Source organism: Bos javanicus, chromosome 5 (genome assembly GCF_032452875.1).
Source record: "Bos javanicus breed banteng chromosome 5, ARS-OSU_banteng_1.0, whole genome shotgun sequence".
NCBI classification, from domain to species: Eukaryota; Metazoa; Chordata; class Mammalia; order Artiodactyla; family Bovidae; genus Bos; species Bos javanicus.
The window spans coordinates 83,507,757-83,530,231 of NC_083872.1; the positions used below are offsets into that span (position 1 = coordinate 83,507,757).

Consider the following 22,475-nt stretch of genomic DNA (forward strand, 5'->3'; position numbering starts at 1 on the left):
ATCTCGAGCTCAGACGCATCTGAAAAGGAGGAAGTGATTCAGAAGCCCGAACACAGGCCCGACGAAGTCCTCGTTGGCCTCTCCGTGGGTTGTTTTGATTAAAAAAAAAAAAAAAAAAAAAAAAAAATTTTTTTTTTTTTTTTTTTTACCCTTACAGGTGGGGAAAAAAAAAAGAGAAAACAACACAAACAACACGGCTCCTCTCCCCACCTTTGTTCGCTACGACTCTCAAGCCCCTGCCCCTCACGGCCGGGTTTGTAAGAGCAGTCGATAAAAGTCTGTGGCCTTGGACGTGAGACTCGGGCGATGAGGCGAGCGGGAGGAGTGTGGCTTTGCTCTGCGGGAGGAGCTCACTGTCCCCGCTACGCTGAAGTAATTTCCTTTTGGCCGTGCCAGACGGGAACTCGCCCCGCCTCGGGGGCGTCCTGGGGGCTTCTGGGTTCTAGAACTCACACCTGCTTTCTCCCCTCTCCGGGCCTGGGCCCATTGAAATGCTCAGCCTCTCCTGGGACGCAGCCAAGTGCAGGGCTCTTGAGATTGAAGTTGAGATTTTTGAATGGGGGAAGTAGGTATATAAACATAGCCTGTGCTAGCTGGGTAGAGGACTTCCTTGATAACTAGTATTTTCTCTCTGTCCTGATGGTGAATACCAGCCTGTAGTTTTAATGCGCACTGCATTGTCTTTTGATAGGCACGTTTTTGTTGCTGTTGCCGCCTAGTCTCAGTAGCTGGACTCCCCAGTCTTAGAGATTTTAGGCTGAGGAACTGGTGTTTCCACTTATGACTGGTCACTTTTTTTTTTTTTTCTGCTGTTAGATTTTAGGGCACACGACTTAACATGCAGCGTCCTTGGACGGTGACTTTGAGCCATGCCATTAACAGGGTGGTGTCTACCCGACAGGGGACATGGGAGTCCCAACTTCCACAGTTTCTGTTACTTGTGCATCTCCTCTAATGAGTGAAAGCAGGGAGGTAGATTTAATGTGGTTCCTTTAAGATCAGTGTTAATTTATTGTGAAACTAAAGCCTGGAAGAAAAAAAAACAGCTGTAACACGTCCTTGGTGCTGAGTTTGTAAATCATAAGCTGCCATTTGTTTCTGGGAGAGTTCACAGTGCAAGGTCAGTGTTTGGGCCCCCAACAACATTTTGCAGATGGACTCTGCTGCACCTCACCCTTCTCCACAGTGGACTCTGTGGAGGTAACATGGTGCTTAAGCTGGAGGGGCCTGGGGTCAAATCTCTGCTTTTCCTATTATGAACCTGATGACCCTGGGCAAGTTGTATAATTGCATCTCAGTTTCCTCACCTCTGAAAATAGGAAAATCGTGGTTACTACCTCATAGGATTGTGCTAAGAAGTGAGTTAACGTAAAGTGTTTAGTATAGCACCAGGCACGGGAGCAATTATATAAAATGTTCGCTATTGTAATTATCACTCCCTTGGTAACTGTGAGCAATAGTGACACTCTTGGACAAAATAATAAAAAGCATTAGGAATAAACTATAAAACCTAGTCAAATTAAAAGTCATGTTTTTGTGTGTCTTATTCAGCAAAAGAGGGCTTCCCTAGTGGCTCAGATGGTAATGAGTCTACCTGCCATGCGGGAGACTCAGGTTCAATCCCTGGGTTGGGAAGATCCTCTGGAGAAGGGAATGGCAACCCACTCCAGTATTCTTGTCTGGAGAATTCCATGGACAGAGGAGTCTGGCCAGCTACAGTCCATGGGGTTTCAAAGAGTCGGACACGGCTGAGCGACTAATACACACTTTCAGCAGAGGAATGTGTTTGATAACTACCTACTTAAGCACTTGTACTGTCTCTCCCGCTCAATTTGGAGGCGGAGAAACGGAGGGGAAGAGAAATGAAGTGACTTACCTACGAAGCAGAGGACATTAATGTAAAAAGCTGGAACTGTAGCCCTGTCCCCAGATTCTCAGCCAAGTGTGTATTTCTTTGGTTACATATTGTTGTCTTTAAGCCTTGAGAGAAAGAAGCTTGACCTTTAATGTAGCATGTATATTTGTAGTCAACATTTCTTGCTGGTGTTGTGGAAGTTGAGTTGCTTTAGAGTGTGTTTGTGCAGTATGATTTTTCTGTTGACAAACGGGTTCTTTTTGAGGTTACTATGACAAGACCTCTCTGTAGCTCAATTCTAAGGTGAGGATGGATCTTTGGGTATGCTGCCACCAGTGAAGCTTGGTGCTTTGATTGAGTGTTCTTTTTCTTTATGGAGTCCATGGAGTAATTGGAATACAACATGGTTCATGGAACTACATTGGCCTGAGAGTTTTAGGAGTTACAAAACTAGCAGGAGCCTATGTGCATGCGACATGAAATGTTCTCTAGGCAAAGTAGCATCATCTACTTTGTTAGTGTAGACGACAACTGGTAGATATGTTACCTTGCATCTTTTTTTAGGGCCATAAATATCAAAGCAGCATTATAGTTTTTCATTACATTGTTGTAGGATCATAGTAATACACTTTTTCTATCAAAGACAGAGAGCATACTTTAGATTGAATCTCTCTGCTCTTCTATAGTTGGAGGGAGATCTGTTGTCTGAGGGCTATTGCTAACCTTGTTCATATCATTTATTCCCTTTTCATGTCAGCATGTCTTTGTGGAAAATAAAAGTATATGCTTCTCCCACCCCTAGCATATTATAAAAGTGAATGGAAGAGACAGAAAGGAAAGAGCCCCCCCCCCCTTTTTTTAGAAAGTTTGCAGGAAAATCCACATTATGCTTATATTCTGTGGCCCCTGCTGCTGCTGTTGCTGCTAAGTCGCTTCAGTCGTGTCCGACTCTGTGCGACCCCATACACGGCAGCCCACCAGGCTCCTTTGTCCCTGGAGTTCTCCAGGCAAGAACACTGGAATGGGTTGCCATTTCCTCCTCCAATGCATGAAAGTGAAAAGTGAAAGTGAAGTCGCTCAGTCGTGTCCGACTGTTCACGACCTGGTGGACTATAGCCTACTAGGCTCCTCTGTCCATGGGATTTCCCAGGCAAGAGTACTGGAGTGGGGTGCCATTGCCTTCTCCCTTGTGGCCCTGAAGTTTCTTCAAAGGTCTGTGAATTGTTAAAGTGAATCAGAGAGCTTGATTGGAGATGTATTGTATTGGCATTGTATTTAGTTAGCCAGCATAGTTTGTTCCACTGTAATATTAAAACTCAGCGTAAGAGCTAAAAATGAGGCTGAAAGTTTCTGACTTCTGTTTTCATTCTTTATCTATTGGACACTTTTGGTTGTGTGATGGTTTTTCAAGTTCAGCTTAATTATCACAAGATAATTCATAGATTTATTTGTCTGCAGATAAATCGTATCTGATTTTAGTATCTAGTGTGGAAATTTGAGAGGATACACGTTATTATTTGGTTTTTGGGAATTTTTTGCAATAAAGTCATGAATTTTTCAGCTGGAAAAAAAAATTACAGGTTTTCATTCTGTTAGAGTTCAGTAGGCCCTTTTAGAGGCCTTTCCAACTGGAAATGTGGTAAGATTTTTATAGGCTCTGTGACCTAGCTTTTAAGCTCGGTTTCTCAGTCTGAGAAATTAGACTGCTCCTGTTGCAAAGGTTTGCATTTCCCTCCCGCCCACCCACCTCCCCACAATTATCCTTTAACCAGGATTTACCTGATGTTTCTGAATCCTGAGTTGTCACAAAATAAGGTAGAGTATTGTTCTTCCAGCTTGTATTGGTAACAAAGGGGCCTGGTTTATATTTTCTAACTTAATTTTTCATCTACATATCTATTTAGGAAACACTTATATTAAGGAAAACTGTTAAATCCTGTTGGATGAAGATGGTGAATATATTTTAAATAAACAATTTGTTTTGCTACTGTACACTTTAAGGTTATGGTTTTTATTTTTCTTTTAAAAGTGAAGGAGTTTGAGGACATGCTGTACAGTTTCAAATGTGGTATTGCTTTTGTTTTTATTTTAAAATTTTAAAATTGAGGTATAGTTGATTTATAATGTGTTAATTTCTGCTTTACAGCTAAGTGATTCAGTTATGCATGTATATATATATGTATATATATATAGTTTTTAATATTCTTTTCCATTATGGTTTATCATAGGATAGTTCTCTGTCCTATATAGTAGAACCTTGTTGTTTATTCATTCTCTATATAATAGTTTACATCTGCTAACCCCAGCCTCCTGCTTTATCCCTCCCCCAACCCCTCTCCCTTGGCAACCACAAGTCAGTTCTCTATGCCCAAAAGACTGTTTCTGTTCATTTCTGTCACATTTTAGATTTTAGTTTCCACATATAAGTGATATCATATATGGTATTTACCTTTCTCTTTTTTAAAAATATTTTTTGATGTGGACCATCAAAAAAAACTTTGTTGAATTTGTTACAGTGTTGCTTTTGTTTTATGTTTTGGTTTTTTGGCTCTGAGGCATGTTAGATCTTAACTCCCTGACCAGGGATTGAACTGGCACCCCCTGCATTGGAAGGCAGAGTTTTAACCGCTGAATCACCAGGGAAGTCTGTATCTTTCTCTTTTTGATTTCTCTTAGTATGATAATCTCTAGATCCATCTATGTTGCTGCTACTGCTAAGTCATTTCAGTCGTGTCCAACTCTGTGCGACCCCAGAGACGGCAGCCCACCAGGCTCCCCCATCCCTGGGATTCTCCAGGCAAGAACACTGGAGTGGGTTGCCATTTCCTTCTCCAGTGCATGAAAGTGAAAAGTGAAAGGGAAGTTGCTCAGTCGTGTCCGACCCTCAGCGATCCCATGGACTGCAGCCTTCCAGGCTCCTTCATCCATGGGATAAATGGCATTATATAATTCTTTTTTATGGCTGAGTAATATTCCATTGAAGAGGAATTAAAAAGCCTCTTGATGAAAGTGGAAGAGGAGACTGAAAAAGTTGGCTTAAAGCTCAACATTCAGAAAACTAAGTCCATGGCATCGGGTCCCATCACTTCATGGGAAATAGATGGGGAAACAGTGTCAGACTTTATTTTTTTGGGCTCCAAAATCACTGCAGATGGTGATTGCAGCCATGAAATTAAAAGACGCTTACTCCTTGGAAGGAAAGTTATGACCAACCTAGATAGCATATTCAAAAGCAGAGACATTACTTTGCCAACAAAGGTCCGTCTAGTCAAGGCTATGTTTTTTCCAGTGGTCATGTATGGATGTGAAAGTTGGACTGTGAAGAAGGCTGAGTGCTGAAGAACTGATGCTTTTGAACTGTGGTGTTGGAGAAGACTCTTGAGAGTCCCTTGGACTGCAAGGAGATCCAACCAGTCCATTCTAAAGGAGATCAGTCCTGGGTGTTCTTTGGAAGGAATGATGCTAAAGCTGAAACTCCAATACTTTGGCCACCTCATGCGAAGAGTTGACTCATTGGAAAAGACTCTGATGCTGGGAGGGACTGGGGGCAGGAGGAGAAGGAGAAGACAGAGGATGAGATGGCTGGATGGCATCACTGACTCGATGGACATGAGTTTGGGTGAACTCCAGGAATTGGTGACGGACAGGGAGGCCTGGCATGCTGCAATTCACGGGGTTGCAAGAGTTGGACACAACTGAGCGACTGAACTGAACTGAATATTCCATTGTATCTATGTACCACGTCTTCTTTATCAGTCCATCTATTGTTGGACATTTAGGTTGTTGCCATGTCTTGGCTATTGTGAATAGTGCTGCTATGAACATAGCTCATATATCTTTTTGAAATATATTTCGGTCTAGATATATGCCCAGGGGTGGGATTGCTGGATCACATGGTAATTTTTAGTTTTCTGAGGAACCTCCATACTGTTTTCCATATTGGCTGTACCAGCTTACATTCCCAACAGTGTAGGAGGGTTCCCTTTCCTCCACATCTTCTCCAGCATTTGTGATTTGTAGAGTTTTTGAGGATGGTGATTTTATTTGCACTAAATGCAGTGTTAATTGTCTCTTTCCCCTTCCTCTATTTTTTTTTATATTGAGATTTACTTCACTAGTCGTTGATACTTGTTTTTTTTTAAAATTTTTGTTTTATGTTGGAGCCTAGTTGATTAATAATGTTGTGTTTCAGATGTACAGCAAAGTGATTTAGTTATACCTGTACATTTATCATTTTTTTTCCAAATTCTTTTCCCATTTTAGGTTATTGCAGGATATTGAGCAGTGTTCCCTGTACTGTACAAGGAACTGTATATCCTTGTTGGTTATCCATTTTATATAGAGTAGTGTGTGTATGTCAATCCCAAACTCCCAGTGTGTCCCTCCCTCCCTTTCCTCCTGGTAACCATAAATTCATTCTCTAAGTAGGTGAGTCTGTTTCTGTTTTGTAAATAAGTGTATTGCTATCATTTTTTTTAGACTTCACATGTAAATGATATTGTGATACTTGGTTTTCTATTTCTGAATTACTTTACTTAGTATGATAATCTCCAAGCCCATCCATGTTGCTGCAGATGGCAGTATTTCATTCTTTTTAATGGCTGAATAATATACCGTCGTTTGTATGTACCACATTTTCTTTATCCATTCTTCTTTCACTGGACATTTAGGTTGCTTCCATGTCTTGGCTATTGTAAATAATGCTGCATTGAACATTGTTGTGAATGTACCATTTCAAACCATGTTTTTCTCCAGGTATGTGCTCAGGAGTAGGATTGCTGGATCATATGGTAGCTCCATTTTTGTTTTTTTAAGGAAACTCCATATGGCTCTCCATAGTGAATACACCAATTTTTATTCCCACCTACAGTGTAGGAGAGTTCCCATCTCTGCACATTCTCTCCAGCATTTATTGTTTGTAGGTTTTTTTGATGTTTGCCAGTCTGAGTGGTGTGAAGTGGTATCTCGTGGTAGTTTTGATTTGTATTTCTCTAATAATTAGTGATTTTAGTCCCTGGTGGCTCAGATGGTAAAAGCATCTGCTTACAATGCGGGAGACCTGGGTTTGATCCCTGTGTTGGGAAGATCCCTTGGAGAAGGAAATGGCAACCCACTCCAGTACTCTTGCCTGGAAAATCCCATGGACAGAGGAGCCTGGTAGGCTACAGTCTGTGGGGTTACAAAGAGTCGGACACGACTGAGTGACTTCACTAGTATCTTTTCATGTGCCTCTTGGCCATCTGTAGGTCTTCTTTGGGGAAATATCTACTTAGGTCTCCTGCCCATTTTTTGATTGGGTTGTTTGTTTTTTGGATATTGAGCCGCTTGGCCTCCTTGTAAATTTTGGAGCCTGATTCTTGTCGGTCACATCATTTGCAAATATTTTCTCCCATTCTGTGGGCTGTCATTTTGTTTTGCCTATGGTTTCGTTTGCTGTGCAAAAGCTTTTGAGTTAATAAGGTCCCATTTGTTTATTTTTGCTTTTATTTCCATTACTCTAGGAAATGGCTCAAAAAAGATATTGCTGCGATTTATGTCAAAGAGTTTTCTTTGTTTTCCACTAAAGTTTTATGATATCTGGTCTTACATTTAGGTCTTTAATCAGTTTTGAATTTATTTTTGTGTATGGTGTTAATTCAGCCTAGTTGGAAGTCCTAGCCTTGACACTTCTGACATTAGGTATTTTGGGTACATCACCTTGATCAACGGTCTGATACCACACTGTGGGAGTGAGCATGCCAGAATTCCCAGGATGGGTGGGGCAGTAGAATCAGTGAAAAGTATGCCGTTGTTTAATTGTTCTGCTCGTAGTTCAGAGTTCAGTGAATGACAAGTGTGTGTGATCATGTATGTCTGTATACATATATTTAAGTGATTATTGCCTTTGGTTTGAGGGTTCTTCTCAGGACCTACCAAGAATCAACACCAGCTTGTTAAGGTTTGAGAAAACGCTCAGGTGATCACCCATTGAAGCAGTGACTGCCAAGTATCATAATAGTTGTTTAGCCAGAGTGGCTAAAGATCAGGACTCTTATTTTTAGTTCATGTTTGATTTTGCTCAGTTCAGTGAATTTTGTTTCCATGTTCAATGATGGATATCAGGTAGGGGAATGGTGGGTCACAGAATTTATAATTCTGACTTAATCCCTCAGATAAATGAACAAGACTGTGTAAAGTCCTATGTTTATTTTTCCCAATTATAGTCCCTTGCACTTCCCTTTCTGATCTTTTTTTCTGCTTAAAGTTTTTAATATTTAAATGTTTGCAAATTTGACTGTTAATTTTTTCTTCTTTTACTTATTTAATTTTTCTGTTCTTATCATAGTTTAGAAAATCTTCCCCTTAATAGGACTGTTTAATCAGTAGAGACTCAGATGAAACAAGGAATGGTTACAGCTGACATATATTTGCATTAATTTGTAATTTATCTTTAGTCTCTTCTAGATAAAACTCTTCCAAGTAACAGCCATTATTTTCTGCTATAACTAGGTGTATAAATTTAGCTCTGTTTTGGCTACAGCATTTGTTACTATGATAAAAGTATCTAAAAATCCATTGGATATTTGCATGTGTCTTTAAAGAGGAGGAAGAAGACAGTATAATCTTGAATACTGAGTTGTTTTGGAAAGTGTGAGGGTTAGTAGTGTCATGTTATGGAACTTGAAATTAGACGGAGCACAAAGACAGCTTCTGAAGTGGTGAACATAAAGTCTATTTTAAGCTGAAAGGTCGACCATTTCTTTAACTTTGAAGTCATTCCATAAACAACAGGGTAGCTTTTAGACCCTCTCCGGTGGAGAGCTCAGTCAGGTAAACAACCATGCTTCCTTAAGCGCCTTGACTTTGGGAGAAGAGAATTCAAAGGCAAATGATTGCCCTCATTCTTTATTTAACAGAGCTTTTTTGCTTAAAACATTTATTATTATTATTATTATTATTTTTTGCACAGGTAGTGCTTTTCACAATCATGTTTTCCCTTTGGAACTCCACATATAGATAGAATACTTTAAAAGTTAAATTCAAATTTTTAAAACAAATTCCGGACACAAGGTGTAGCTTCATATATAAATATAAAGGAAGTAACAGTGGACTTCTATGACAAATTTCTAGCATAACAAGTGATTGAATTTTACTCCTTTTGTTTACGTCAGAACTTGGTAATAAATCACCAGATAGTAATCAGAGAAGTGAAATTTTAATGGTCATTCATCCATTCATTTATTTAATGAGTAAAATTGATTATGTTTTTCAAATGCACAGTGGTTTTCCACTCTCATGCAGATTTGGGTGGGAATGTTTTTAATATATGCTTTAGAAAACCATAATTCTGATGTAAAAATATAGAAAAAAATATTCACGAAAATAGTGAAAGTGAAGACCTTTCAGCATGTTTTTTCACAGTGGTGACACTGTATCATGGATGGGTGCATGAGTTTCATTTTTATTTTCATTCTTAGGTCTCCTCTGTTTCCCAGATTGTACATATGTTTCTTTAATTAGACATTTCTTACTGTTACAGTCAGCACAGTTAACTAAAATGAAAATAATGTTTTTGAGGATCTTCAGTTTCTTAGTACTGTTCATCAACAATGTTTATTTTAAAAAGCATAAAGAAAGCATTTTCCTGGTCATTGTCAGTAGACAAAAACCACAAACCGGGAACTACATGTTGCTAAAATATATAGGTCATATGTTTACCATAAAGTTTTTTGTTCCTAGTTATTTATTGTTGGTATTTTAAAATGTATTATGGAAAAATGCTTGGCCAGTAATGCCGATCCTTTATAAATGGTTGATTTAACTTTTGCTTCCCTTGTGGCTCAGATGGTAAAGAATCTGCCTGCAATGTAGGAGACCTGGGTTCGATCCCTGGGTTGGGAAGATCCCCTGGAGAAGGGAATGGCTACCCACTCCTGTATTCTTGCCTGGAGAATTGCATGAACACAGGAGCCTGGCAGGCAACAGTCCATGGGATCACAAAGAGTTGGACAGGACTGAGTGACTAACACTAACTTGTGCAGTAAATATATAGTCTGTTTTATTTTCGAAGTCTGTTTACACATGTAAGAAGTATGCCCTTCAGCATGACTGACTATCATTTTAATAATCTTAGTACCCACTATGGAACTTTTATTGTCTGTCAGTTTCTATTGGTATTATTTAGTGAGGGCTCTGTGTGTGTATGTGATTGAAATCATTTGATTAATTGTTTTTATTGAATATCTTTGAAATGGATGGATTAGCCCTTTCAAAATTCAAATCAATGATTGGTTAATAATAGCAATTTTATAGTTTATTCTGACACAAACCTACAGAACTCCAGCCCTGAATTAAGAATAAATTATCTGTTTATTCAGAAAAATTTAATCATAAAATTGAAAATGTGTCCCCAGCATGATCAAGTTTATGGACTGTTCTTGGTGATGTGGTTTATGGTGGAGGATGCTGCAGATGAATCACTGGTTCATTAGACACATAGTTAACAAACCCCGACTATGTGTTAGGGATCCAGCATGAAGAGATGCCAGATATTGTGCTATTTTAATTATTATCTCAGAAATTCAAACTTCCTCTGATAATTTGTAGTATGACATTTGACTAGGATCTATGGGAGTCTAAGGGCATTTGACACCTTTGCCCTCAGAGTTGTAAATGCCACAAGATCAGGAACTGACTCTGACTTTTAATCCTTGTATGCTCAGCAGCTCACATAATTCCTGCTACCTAGTAGGCATTTAATAAATATTTGTGAAATCAATGTAGTCATTATTTAGTCATGGAGATAAGATTGGTATTGAATAACTACAACATAAAGCAGTTCTTTTCAAATGAAGATGATTAAAACCAGAGATCACAGTGAAACCAAAGCGGATTCTTTGAGTAGTATGATCCGAAGAGGGTTCAAAGAGGAAGTGTATTTAGCTGAACTTTGTGGGATCATTAAGATGAATATTTGTCTCAAACCTGTGTCCATAATTTGATCATGTATGTGGAGCCCTATACCAAGGTCACAGTGTGGATCCCTGTACCAAGATCACAGAATAAAAATCTCTGTAACTGACCAAGGCCCATAGCAACTGTGGCATGAGCCTCTGGATCTAATTTGGCCAGTTCCTTGCCTGGTGATTGAACCCGGGCCGCAGTGGTGGGAGTGCTGAATCCTAACCACTAGACCCGACAATATATTCTTGGTACTTTTCTCTTTTTTATTTATTCAAAAAATTAGTGAAATTTTACTGTTCATATTAATAGCTCCAAAAAAGGAAGCAAAAATTTAATATTATTGAGATGTGCAAAGATTGAAGAAATATCCTAAGAACATATTTTATGCTTATTTATTGAATGTAAGAGCTTTAAGTTTGATTCAGGCCCTCTGAATTTGTCATGTGCTGAGACATGTTTGGAGAAGGAAATGGCAACCCACTCCAGTGTTCTTGCCTGGAGAATCCCAGGGACGGGGGAGCCTGGTGGGCTGCCGTCTATGGGGTCACACAGAGTTGGACACGACTGAAGTGACTTAGCAGCAGCAGAGACATGTTTACTGAGTTTACTCAGTTTTCTGAGACAATAGATAAAGGGGGCAGGATATAAAGCCCATAAACTTGGCAATTATTTGGGGGAATTTTTATAGTATTTCCAGCTTCTTTGAATATTCTGTTTTCATTCCTTTCCCCCTTATTTCTCCTCATCCCGGTGTTTCATCATTTTTCTTCCTTAATCATAGATTTCAGTTGACTTCTAGATTCCTGGAAGCTTTGCTAATAAAGAAAACTTTCCATCTAAAATAGTTATAATTTTTTTTGTTTGTTTCATAGTGCCTGAGACTGTTCAACACATGCACAAATGTACAGGCGCACGTGCGCATGCGTGCACACACACACACACACACACGCACACACTCCACTTTGCATAGAGTACTGGTATCTGTGGAGCCCACTCTGCCCTCATTTCCTTTTGGTGTTTAACAAGCAATAGAGGCCATAGATAGATTCCCATGATGTCCAGGAAAGGCTTAGGAAGTGAACAAAGCATAATCTAAATTCATATCTAAATTCTTAGAATTCAAGCATGTGTTATTAAGATTCTATCTAAAGTGTTTGAGTCATTGTTAAAATATCATCAGAAAAATCTCTTTGTGAAAATTGCAAATTGCTGGACTCTATTATGTATTTGTTATACAGAAAAACTCCTCAGTGGAATCTTAGAACAAACTTTTATGTTTGTAATTAAATAATTCCTAGATGTCTAGCTCTCTAAGATCTGTGGTAATGACTGATTATGAAATAGCCACTAGGAGCAGACACTACTACTCTCCACATATTATCTCCTATTGAAAAGAGGATTCTTCAAATTGTGTAAAGAACTTATGGATTATCAGAGCTAAATATAACATATCAAACAAACAAAAACCCAACCAAAAACGAAACTGGATTAAAAAAATTGTTGATTAACTTTTCCAGTGGCAAATCAAAGTGTATTATTTATAAAAATTAGAGAATGTTAAGTGCCCTCCAACTTACGTTTAGTTAAATTATTTGCAAGCCTTATATTGTATTGTTTTGGAACTCCTGAAAAGCTGCCTGTAGGTATCTCTTGTTATTCTTTTTTTAAATAAAATATTTATTTATTGCTGCATTGGGTCTTCATTGCTGTGTGTAGGCTTTCTCTAGTTGCAGCAAGTGGGGGGCTATTTATTCTCTAGTTGTGGTGCACGGGCTTCTGGTGCAGGCTTCAGTAGTTGTGGCTCTTGGATTCTGCAGCACAGGCTTAATGGTTGCAGTGCATGGGCTTTGTTGCTCTGCAGCTTGTGGGATCTTCTCAGACCAGAGATTGAACCCTAGTCTCCTGCATTGGCAGGTGGATTCTTTATCACTGAGCCATCTAGGAAGCCCCTCTCTTGCTGTTCTTACTATCTGATCACAAAAGCTCAAAAGATTTGGAAAGCAAAAGGTACTTGCATATCTATGCCCATATGGGTAAAGCTTGAGAACTGAATATTAGAAGTAAAGTTCCATTGTTAGTAAGGAATAGAAACCATCTTTGGCTAGCTTAAGCAAAGAAGGGAATTTATGAGTACAAGGATCCTGGAGGAGCTCCAGGAAATTGAATGATGAGCTCAACAAGTGAACATCAAGAAAGGCAGAAACTCAGAGCTGCTGTGGGTATCTCGGTAGCAGAACCTTCTGTCTGGTCCTGCCATTTACAGGACTAGAATACAGCAATTCCTATACCCTTTATCTTCTTACCATTCAAAATGCAGAGTGATAGAATTTGGCTCCACTTGGATTAATCACTTATGTCCATGAAGAAAAGTCACAAGGCCGGATCTGATTATCAGGGAAATCCCTGTTAGGGGGCTCTTATTTCTGCCTGCTTCCAGGGTGGTATGGTATGGCAGGAAGAGAGCGCGGAGGACCTGAGTGAACTGAGATCTCATCACTTAGTAGGTAACTGAATAGTAACTTCTCAGCACCTTTTAAAATTATGGTCCTATTCATAAAATAAAATGTACTGTCTTATTTCTTTATTTTTTAATATTTATTTCTTTGTGCTGTGTCTTAGTTGTGGCACTCGCAATCTTCTCTCTGGGTTGTGGCGTGCAGTATTGAATCTGGGCCATCTGCATTGGGAGTGCAGACTCTTAGCTACTGGACCACCAGGGAAGTCCCCCATCTTACTCATCTTTAGGTGTAAAGTTCAGTGGCGTTAAATGCATTCACAATATTGGGCAACCATCACCATTATCCATTTTCAGTACTTTTTCATCATCTCAAAGAGAAACTCTTCACCCTTTTGAAAATAACTTCCCATCTCCCTCACCAGGCAACCCCCACCCTCACCCCACACACACTTTGGTGCGGTCCTTTTGCCTTTGGCTTATTTTACTTAGCATAATGCTTTCAAGAATCATCCATATTGTAGCATGTGTCAGGACTCTATGCCTTTTTATTGCTGAATAGTATATTATGATGAGGATACAGCCCATTGTGCTTACTCATTCATCAGTTGATTATCATTTGTGTGGCTCCTCCCTTTTGACTATTATGAGGAATGCTACAGTGAATATTTGCATGTAAGGTTCTCTGTGGACATATTCTTAATTCCTTTGGGTATACACCTAAGGAGGGGAATTGCCTGGTCACACGGTACTGTGTTTAACATTTTGCCTCAGCCTTTCCTGTTCTCTTTATCTTGCTTTACCTTTTTCTTTCATACCTTCTTATTACACACAATATAATTTACTATTTCTTGTGTTCAGTGTTTATCACCTGTCTGCCCCTGGTAGAATGTAAGCTCTTTGAAGGCCGAGATCTTTTGTTTTGTCACTGAGTATCTTAAGTGCTTGACTCCATAAATATTTGTTGAATGAATACATGTTGAATTAGGATATGAACATTCCCGAATCTCCAAGTAGATGTTAACATCAGCCCTGCTCTGGGAAAAAAGTCAATTTAATTGTGAAGTCAGCATAATTGTTCTTATTAAATACTTTGAGAATCCATAAGGGTAATTCTTTTAAAATGGATGAAAGTTGTCACTAGATTTGTAGTGCCATTAACTCTTGCTGTACTAGGAACTTTAATAAATCTCTTGGGTCATATCTCTGCACCTCCCTAGCCTAACATGTGATAAAACTTACAGGAAAAAGTAGTGTATATAGCCTTATTTAATGGTTTGAGTGTTATAGATACATTAAAGTTGCTATTTCTGAAAGTTCAGTTTTATTTTTGCACATGAAAAAAGTGAATTTGTAAGCATTTTTGTGAGACTGTTTCTTAATTTCAATCAGCCCTTTTCCTTAGTAGATAATATATAATACATTCAGGGAAATATTTTGTACTTTAACAGCTTTAAGCAAAAAAGTTTAGTTGAAAATAATTTGCTAAAATGAAACCAGAAAGTATTTGGGGAATTTATAATTTTATGTTACTAAATAGAAGAGGGCGTATAACAAGTTGTAATTTTTATTTCTGAAATTTAGGAATAAGTGTCTGGAAAAGGATGGGTACTTAAATGTAGGTTGAGGAGAACAAGTGAATGGTATTTTTGTTCTTCATTACTTAATAATATTCTTTCTGTTGACTCAGTCTGTTATAATGTGCTCTGCCTCAGTCTTATTCCAAAAGACATGTTTGGTCCTTCTCTTTAAGAATTCAAAATTCTCCAGTGTTGTTATTCACTCTTATTCTTGGAATCCTTACTGGTAGCGATGTACAAATGAGAACTTCTTTGAGACCATATTTGCATATAGGACAGAGGAATAAAGGGAAAAATGTAGATGTGTACAAATGATAGAATAATGTAGAAATGTAGAACAAGGTCATTCTGTTCCCTCTAGTCCTAACATGCTGTGATCCCCTGTGATAGATGTTTAAAAATATGATATCTTTAGAAAAGTAATATTGAGATAAAAGGTGAATTAGGAATCCAAAGTAAGTTAATGATTCAAGGACTAGTTATTTGTGTTTGGCTAAAGTGTTCAAGGTCATTACTAATATCAGGGATATAACTACTTAGACATTTGCGTTTCAAGTAGACTTTTGGTTTCAGCCATGTTTGCAAAGAGGGTAATTTTAGTTTGGGTTTGTTAAAATTCACAGGGAAGAATTCACAACACACCTTGTTGTGTTGAAGACTCTACTTGTGGCTAGGAATGGTTAATACTATGACATTTTAAGTCAAATCAAGATTACTTGTCAATGAAAGTGTTAATTATTTAAAACTCTACTGAATGAATCCATTGCCAGGATTATAACAGATGATAAAAGCCCTTTATTTATCTTTCTTCCCTATTTACCTGGCAGGACACGATTTAGTAATTGAGTTCCAATTCTAAATCCATGTCCAGAATGAGCCTCCTTTCCTGGTCAGCACAAATGAAGTCATTGTTATCTGTCATAGTGAAACAAAGTACTTATTTCTGAAGTCTTAGCTGCTATAGAATCTCTCAGGTTCAATGCACGATGCTGGATGCTTGGGGCTGGTGCACTGGGACGACCCAGAGGGATGGTATGGGGAGGGAGGAGGGAGGAGGGTTCAGGATGGGGAACACATGTATACCTGTGGTGGAAAAAAAATTTAAAAAGCAAAAACAAACAAACAAACAAACAAAAAATAATACTTTTACTCTATTTACTATTTTTACATGAATCTTGATCACCAAACTTGATACTTTGGAGAAGAGTTCACATTCTAAATTATCCCATGAATTATTTAATGTTACATAGCCTGAATTATACCAACTTTAGAATTTTTGAACATTATAAAAAAAAAAAAAGAATCTCTCAGAACTAGCTTTTAAAAACTATCAAACTGCAAGTAGAAAAACATTTTGTTAATTATTGGAGAATCTGAAAAAAATAATTGTTAAAGTAAATTGACAGGTACAGGCTCTGGAGAGTTGATAATTACTTTGGCAACAAGATAGCCATAATTTTATACTATAAACATTTTCGAAAGAATAGATCAACATTCATATTGTACTTTTTTTCAAAATTGAAGTTGTAATACATGCTCAAAGAATTAATATCAACTGCATTACTTAGTTTGAACCATATTTAATTTAGCAAAATGCACAATGATTTTAATTTTTGTATCAGAGTGTGCTAGTTAGTCCCCCAAATTAGTTTTTCACTCTTTCATGCTAATAGAAATATTTGAGTGTGTGGATGCTGAGGATAAAGACCACATTCCTAGCCTCTTCTGTAGCTAGGTATGGCTTCAGACTAGAATTTGTGGTCAGACCCTTATAGGAGATGTTAACTCCCCTCTTCTGAGCCCCCAGCCCACTCCCATTCAGCTGTTTGTAATGTGCGAGGGAAGAAGCCATCTCAAACCATGTGGATGAGGCCAATACTTTAGGAGTAACAGAATATCAAGAAATGAACCTGTTCTCTGGACATCTGCAAATCCTGGCTGTACTGTATTTGAACAGAAGATGAAACAAGATGGGCTGACAAGGGTCAGATCATGTATTCCCCATTAGGCAATGTGTAGCCCTCGATGAACTGTTAAGTGGAAGAATGAAATGATCAGGTTTTGCTCTAGGAAGATCAGACAGTGGTAAAGAGAAGTAGAAGAAAGCTGCAAATGGCAGGCATGGGAGGAACCAGGTGACTCATGAAAGCAGCCTGAACCCAGCAGCTAGAGTGGAGATGTAGGGTAGCTTCTCATCAGAATCGTTGAAGGGACATTATCTTTGTTTAGTGTCTGACTTTAGACCCAAATGCAACTAAAATATTCATTGTTGCATTTGAGGCTTTATTACTTTAAATAATTGAGTATATAGACTTGAAAGGTTTCCCTTCATTGATTCCAGTTGGGTAGAGTGTCATTAAGTAGAACCTTTCCGTGGTTATGGGAGGAGGTACAAGTCTTGTCTGGTACAGTATTTTCATCCTGTAGCCCTGTTTTAGGCATAGGCGTTTTTTTAGCTCCACAGACATCCTGAGTTTCCTCTTAACATAGGGCCTTTTCACATGTTTGTTTCCTCTGTTGGGTTGATTTCCCTTCTTTGTGCATGCTAAGTCGCTTCTGTCGTGTCCTACTCTTTGCGACCCTGTGGACTGTAGCCCACCAGGCTTCCCTGTCTGTGGGATTCTCCAGGCAAGAATGCTGGAGTGGGTTGCCATGCCCTCCTCCAGAGGATCTTGCCCACCCAGGGATCGAACCCACCTCTCTTGCATCTCCTGCATTGGCAGGCAGATTCTTTACCGTTAGTGCTACCCAGAAAGCCCTTACCTTTCCTTAATTAAAGCCTGTTTATCATTCAGATTTCAGCTCTGTGATGCTTCTGTAGTGAGTTTTTCTGACCTTCCAGACTGTGAACTTTCTTAGCTATGTATATGCTTATACAGTACCACATTCTTTTCCTTCAGAAAGTTTATCCTCATTGTAGTTTTCATTGTACTACTTTTATAGTATTGTTGGATTATCTGTGGTTCTCCCAGGCTTCCCAGGTGGCTCAGTGGTAAAGAGTCTGCCTGCCAATGCAGGAGATGTGGGTTTGATCCCTGGGATGGGACGATCCCCTGGAGAAGGAAATGGCAACCCACTCCAGCATTCAATCCAGTGTCCTCCTGCTTTGGCAGGTGGATTCTTTATCACTAAGCCACCTGGGAAGCTTGGGAGAAACACAGATAGTCCAATTGTTATAAAAGAAGTACAATTAAAACTACAACTGGGTAAACTTGCTGAAGGAAAAAAGTCCCATGGACACAATAGCCTAGCGGGCTGCAGTCCATGGTGTTGTAAGAGTTGGACATGACTGAGTGACTAAATAACAAATGTTTCTCCCACTAGGCTTTAAACTGTGTAAGGGCAGCAACTGTGTTGTTTACAGTTACATCCCCAATGCCTTGCACAGTATCTGTCATATAATAGGTTTTCAAGAAATATATATTGAACAAATGAATAACATTTTAGCATAATGGCTAAGAGGATGAGTTTTTGATCAGATAAACTTGGTTTCAAATTATGTCTTTACTCCTTCTCATGGTATGATGTTTGGAAGTTCCTTAATACCGAAAACCTCAACTTTCTTATCTGTAAAGAGGGATTGTTACCCATAGTATTGCCATGGTGACTAATGGAAATTAACGTATGTAAAACCCTTAGATTCAGCCTCTTAGAATTAGGCACCTAAGTGTTAAATAGGTGGAAACCATTATTATTACTATTTTTCTATCTGAAAAAATCAGCAGGAGTCTCTCTGGAAGCTTGGCTAAGTTCGTCCTGCATTGATTTGAAAGTTCTGCCATATTGTGTTTATAAAACTTTGCAGTAAACCAGTTTTTCAGTGGGTATTTGTTTAGTAGGCTGTTCAAAGGCACTCCGCCTTATCTCTTGTTTGCTTTGGTTTTGGCCCTTTTTTTTCTCCCTTCCTTACTTTGATAATGTGTACTACTAAACTGCAGGCACTTCTGTTTATCTTGTATTAGTGGTTTGATGCATGCTATCTTTTTGATGTAATGCAAACACCTAAAGTGTATCAACATTAGTCACAACCTTCGAATTGCTTGGCATACATTTTCCATATCTTCCTTGACTAGAATTTTCAAGTCTTGTTAAATTTTAAAGCCATCACGCTACTTCAGTGGCTAACATTTCTTCCCTACTGGAACACCGTGGTGAAAGGAAACAGTTTTATTTATTGAGACAAAACAAATGTTTGCTTTGAAGCCATTAGAATGGAGGTTTTTCATAAGTTTCCACTGAGCAGCTGGTGTCACCATCCCTTCTCTGAAATTTCCTATTGCCAAGAATTCCTTCTGAGCTTCTGTGACTGTTAGAGGGATTAGCAAAAACATTTATCTAATTTGGATAATTAATCAGTTTAGAAATAAACAAATTTGCCTAGGACAATCATGTCAGATTTTAAACAGTGACTAATCAAATTATAATGGTTACTTCTCTTTAGAATAATAATGATTTTTAGACAAAATCATAGGGATCTGAAAGGCATAGAGAGGGTATCTTACTCCTGCCACTTAGATGTACCTATGAACAAAAATGATCCAGGCTGTAGCCTTCTTTTGATTAAGACATGGAAGGAGATTTTGCTATTTGCCAGAATCTTACTGTGTATATACACTGACTATTGAAGCACTCTTAAAAATTAAAGCATTAAAACACTTAAACCTGCTTTGCAAACTCTTGTTAGAAAATTTCTCTGTGAGAAGGTATTTCCTTTTAGTTAAGAGCAATTCCTGATGGTGCAGTTTATGCCAGTTATCTCTAGTCTTACTGGACTAACTGCTAATGCATAAAAATGCTCCATTCCTTGTTCTGACAGTGAATTAGTCAATCTGAAGACTGTTTATTAGCCAGGATGTTTTTTAGTTGCAAGAAACAGAAAACTCAGTTGGAACAATTGTTAGCAAAGAAGAGAACTTTTAAAAAACCTTTTATTTTATATTGGAGTATAGCCATTAACAACATACATTTGGCCATTGTTGTGGTAGTTTTAGGTAGACAGCAGAGGGACTTGGCCATACGTGTACATGTATTGATTCTCCCCTAAACCCCTCCCGTGCAGGCTGGCACATAACGTGGAGCAGAGTTCTCTGTGCTATAAAACAGGTCCTTGTTGGTTGCCCATTTAAAATATAGCAGTGTGTACCTGTCCATCCCAAACTCCCTAACTATCCACGCACCCCCCCCCCCCCCCTCTGGCAACCAGCAACAATGTATTGTTTATGATCAGGGTAGCTAAAAAGTCTATGCATAACTTTGTTATAGGCTCTCTGGCTTTATCCTTGGTTCTGTTTTGTCATCAGTATTAGTCCATCCTCAGACAGGCCTTCTGCCTCTAGTGGCAGTGTGTCTGCTGGCAGCTTCATCGTTACCGTATCCTACCATCTTACATCCAGAGCTGAAAAGAGAGCGTCTCAGTTCCTTAAACTCCAGAACTGCTGCAGTCTTCACTGTTGCAATGACTGGGATAACAGTCCCATCTTCAGCTGAACACTGTGGCCAGGGGATGAGAGGCTCTGATGACAGAGGATATGCCATCATGCATTTTGTGGAAGAAGAGCCCTTCTCCATTCTCCTTTCAGGGCTCAGTGGCCAGAAGGAAGACAGTGGATGCTGGAAAGGCAAAGACAACACGTGTCTACTGCAGCCAGATGGGATTGCCCTGTGGGCATAACAAAGCCATGTTTTCTGTGTCCTTACCATCAGGTTTTAAAATGTGAAGCCATTAGTTTTTTTTTTTTTTTAATTTACTTTTTTATTGAAAGATAATTGCTTTACAGAATTTTGTTGTTTTCTGTCAAACCTCAGCATGAATCAGCCATAGGTATACATATATCCCCTCCCCTTTGAACCTCCCTCCCATCTCCTGCCCCATCCCACCCCTCTAGATTGATACAGAGCCCCTGTTTGAGTTTCCAGAGCCATACAGCAAATTCCCATTGGCTATATAGTTTACATATGGTAATGTAAGTTTCCATGTTACTCTTTCCATACATCTCACTCTCTCCTCCCGTCTCCCCATGTCCATAAATCTATTCTTCATGTCTGTTTCTTCATTGCTGCCCTGAAAATAAATTCTTCAATACCATTTTCAAGATTCCATATATATATGCATTAATATACGATATTTATCATTCTTTTTCTGACTCACTTTACTCTGTATAATAGGTTCTAGGTTTGTCCACCTCATCAGAACTGACTCAAAGGTGTTCCTTTTTATGGCTGAGTAATATTCCTTCATGTATATGTACCACAACTTTATCCATTCATCTGTTGATGGACATCCAGGTTGCTTCCATGTTCTAGCTACTGTAAATAGTGCTGCAGTGAATACATATGTCTTTTTCAACCCTGGTTTCTTCAGGGTATATGCCTCGGAGTGGGATTGCTGGGTCATATGGTGGTTTTATTCCTAGTTTTTTAAGGAATCTCCATACCGTCTTCCATAGTGGCTGTATCAATTTACATTCCCGCCAACAGTGCAAGAGCATTCCCTTTTCTCCATACCTTCTCCAGCATTTATTGTTTGTAGACTTTTTGATGAGGGCCATTCTGACCAGTGTGAGGTGATATCTCATTGTAGTTTTGATTTGCATTTCTTTAAATATGAGCGATGTTGAGGATCTTTTCATGTTTGTTAGCTGTCTATATGTCTTCTTCTGAGAAATGCCTGTTTAAGTCTTTTTACCACTTTTTGATTGGGTTGTTTGTTTTTCTGGCATTGAGTTGTATGAGCTGCTTTATATATTTTGGAAATCAATCCTTCATCAGTTGTTTCATTTACTATTATTATTCTGAGGGTTGTCTTTTCACCTTGCTTATTGTTTCCTTTGCTGTGCAAAAGCTTTTGAGTTTAATCAGGTTCCACTTGTTTACTTTTGTTTTTATTTCTGTTACTCTAGGAGGTGGGTCATAGAGGATCTTGCTTTGATTTATGTCATCGAGTGTTCTGCCTATGTCTTCTTCTAAGAGTTTTATAGTGTCTGGTTTTACATTTAGGTCTTTAATCCATTTTGAGTTTATCTTTCTGTATGGTATTAGGAAGTGTTCTAATTTTGTTCTTTTAACATGTAGCTGTCCAGTTTTCCCAGCACCATTTATTGAAGAGGCTGTCTTTGCCCCATTGTATATTCTTGCCTTCTTTGTAAAAAATAAGGTACCCATAGGTGCATGGATTTATTTCTGGGCTTTCTATCTTGTTCCATTGGTCTATATTCCTGTTTTTGTGCCAGTACCATGCTGACTTAATGACTATAGCTTTGTTGTATAATCTGAAATCAGGCAGGTTGATTCCTCCAGCTCCATTCTTCTTTCTCAAGACTACTTTGGCTATTCGGGGTCTTTTGTGTTTCCATATGAATTGTGAAATTTTTTGTTCTAGTTCTGTGAAAAATGCCATTGCTAATTTGATAGGGATTGCATTGAATCTGTAGATTGCATTTGGTAGTATAGTCATTTTCACAATATTGATTCTTCCTACCCAGGAACATGGGATATCTCTCCATCTGTTTATGTCGTCCTTGATTTCTTTCATCAGTGTCTTATAATTTAATGTGTATAGTTCTTTTGTCTCCTTAGGTAAGTTTATTCCTATATATTTAATTCTTTTTGTTGCAATGGTGAATGGGATTGATTCCTTAATTTC

General features: G+C 38.5%; 1 protein-coding gene across 2 annotated transcripts in view; it reads left to right on the plus strand.

Moving 5' to 3' along the window:
• The window catches only part of ITPR2 (inositol 1,4,5-trisphosphate receptor type 2), a 588,791-nt gene that overhangs the window by 699 nt on the left and 565,617 nt on the right, over positions 1 to 22,475 (plus strand). The gene's annotated exons all lie outside the window — the stretch shown is intronic.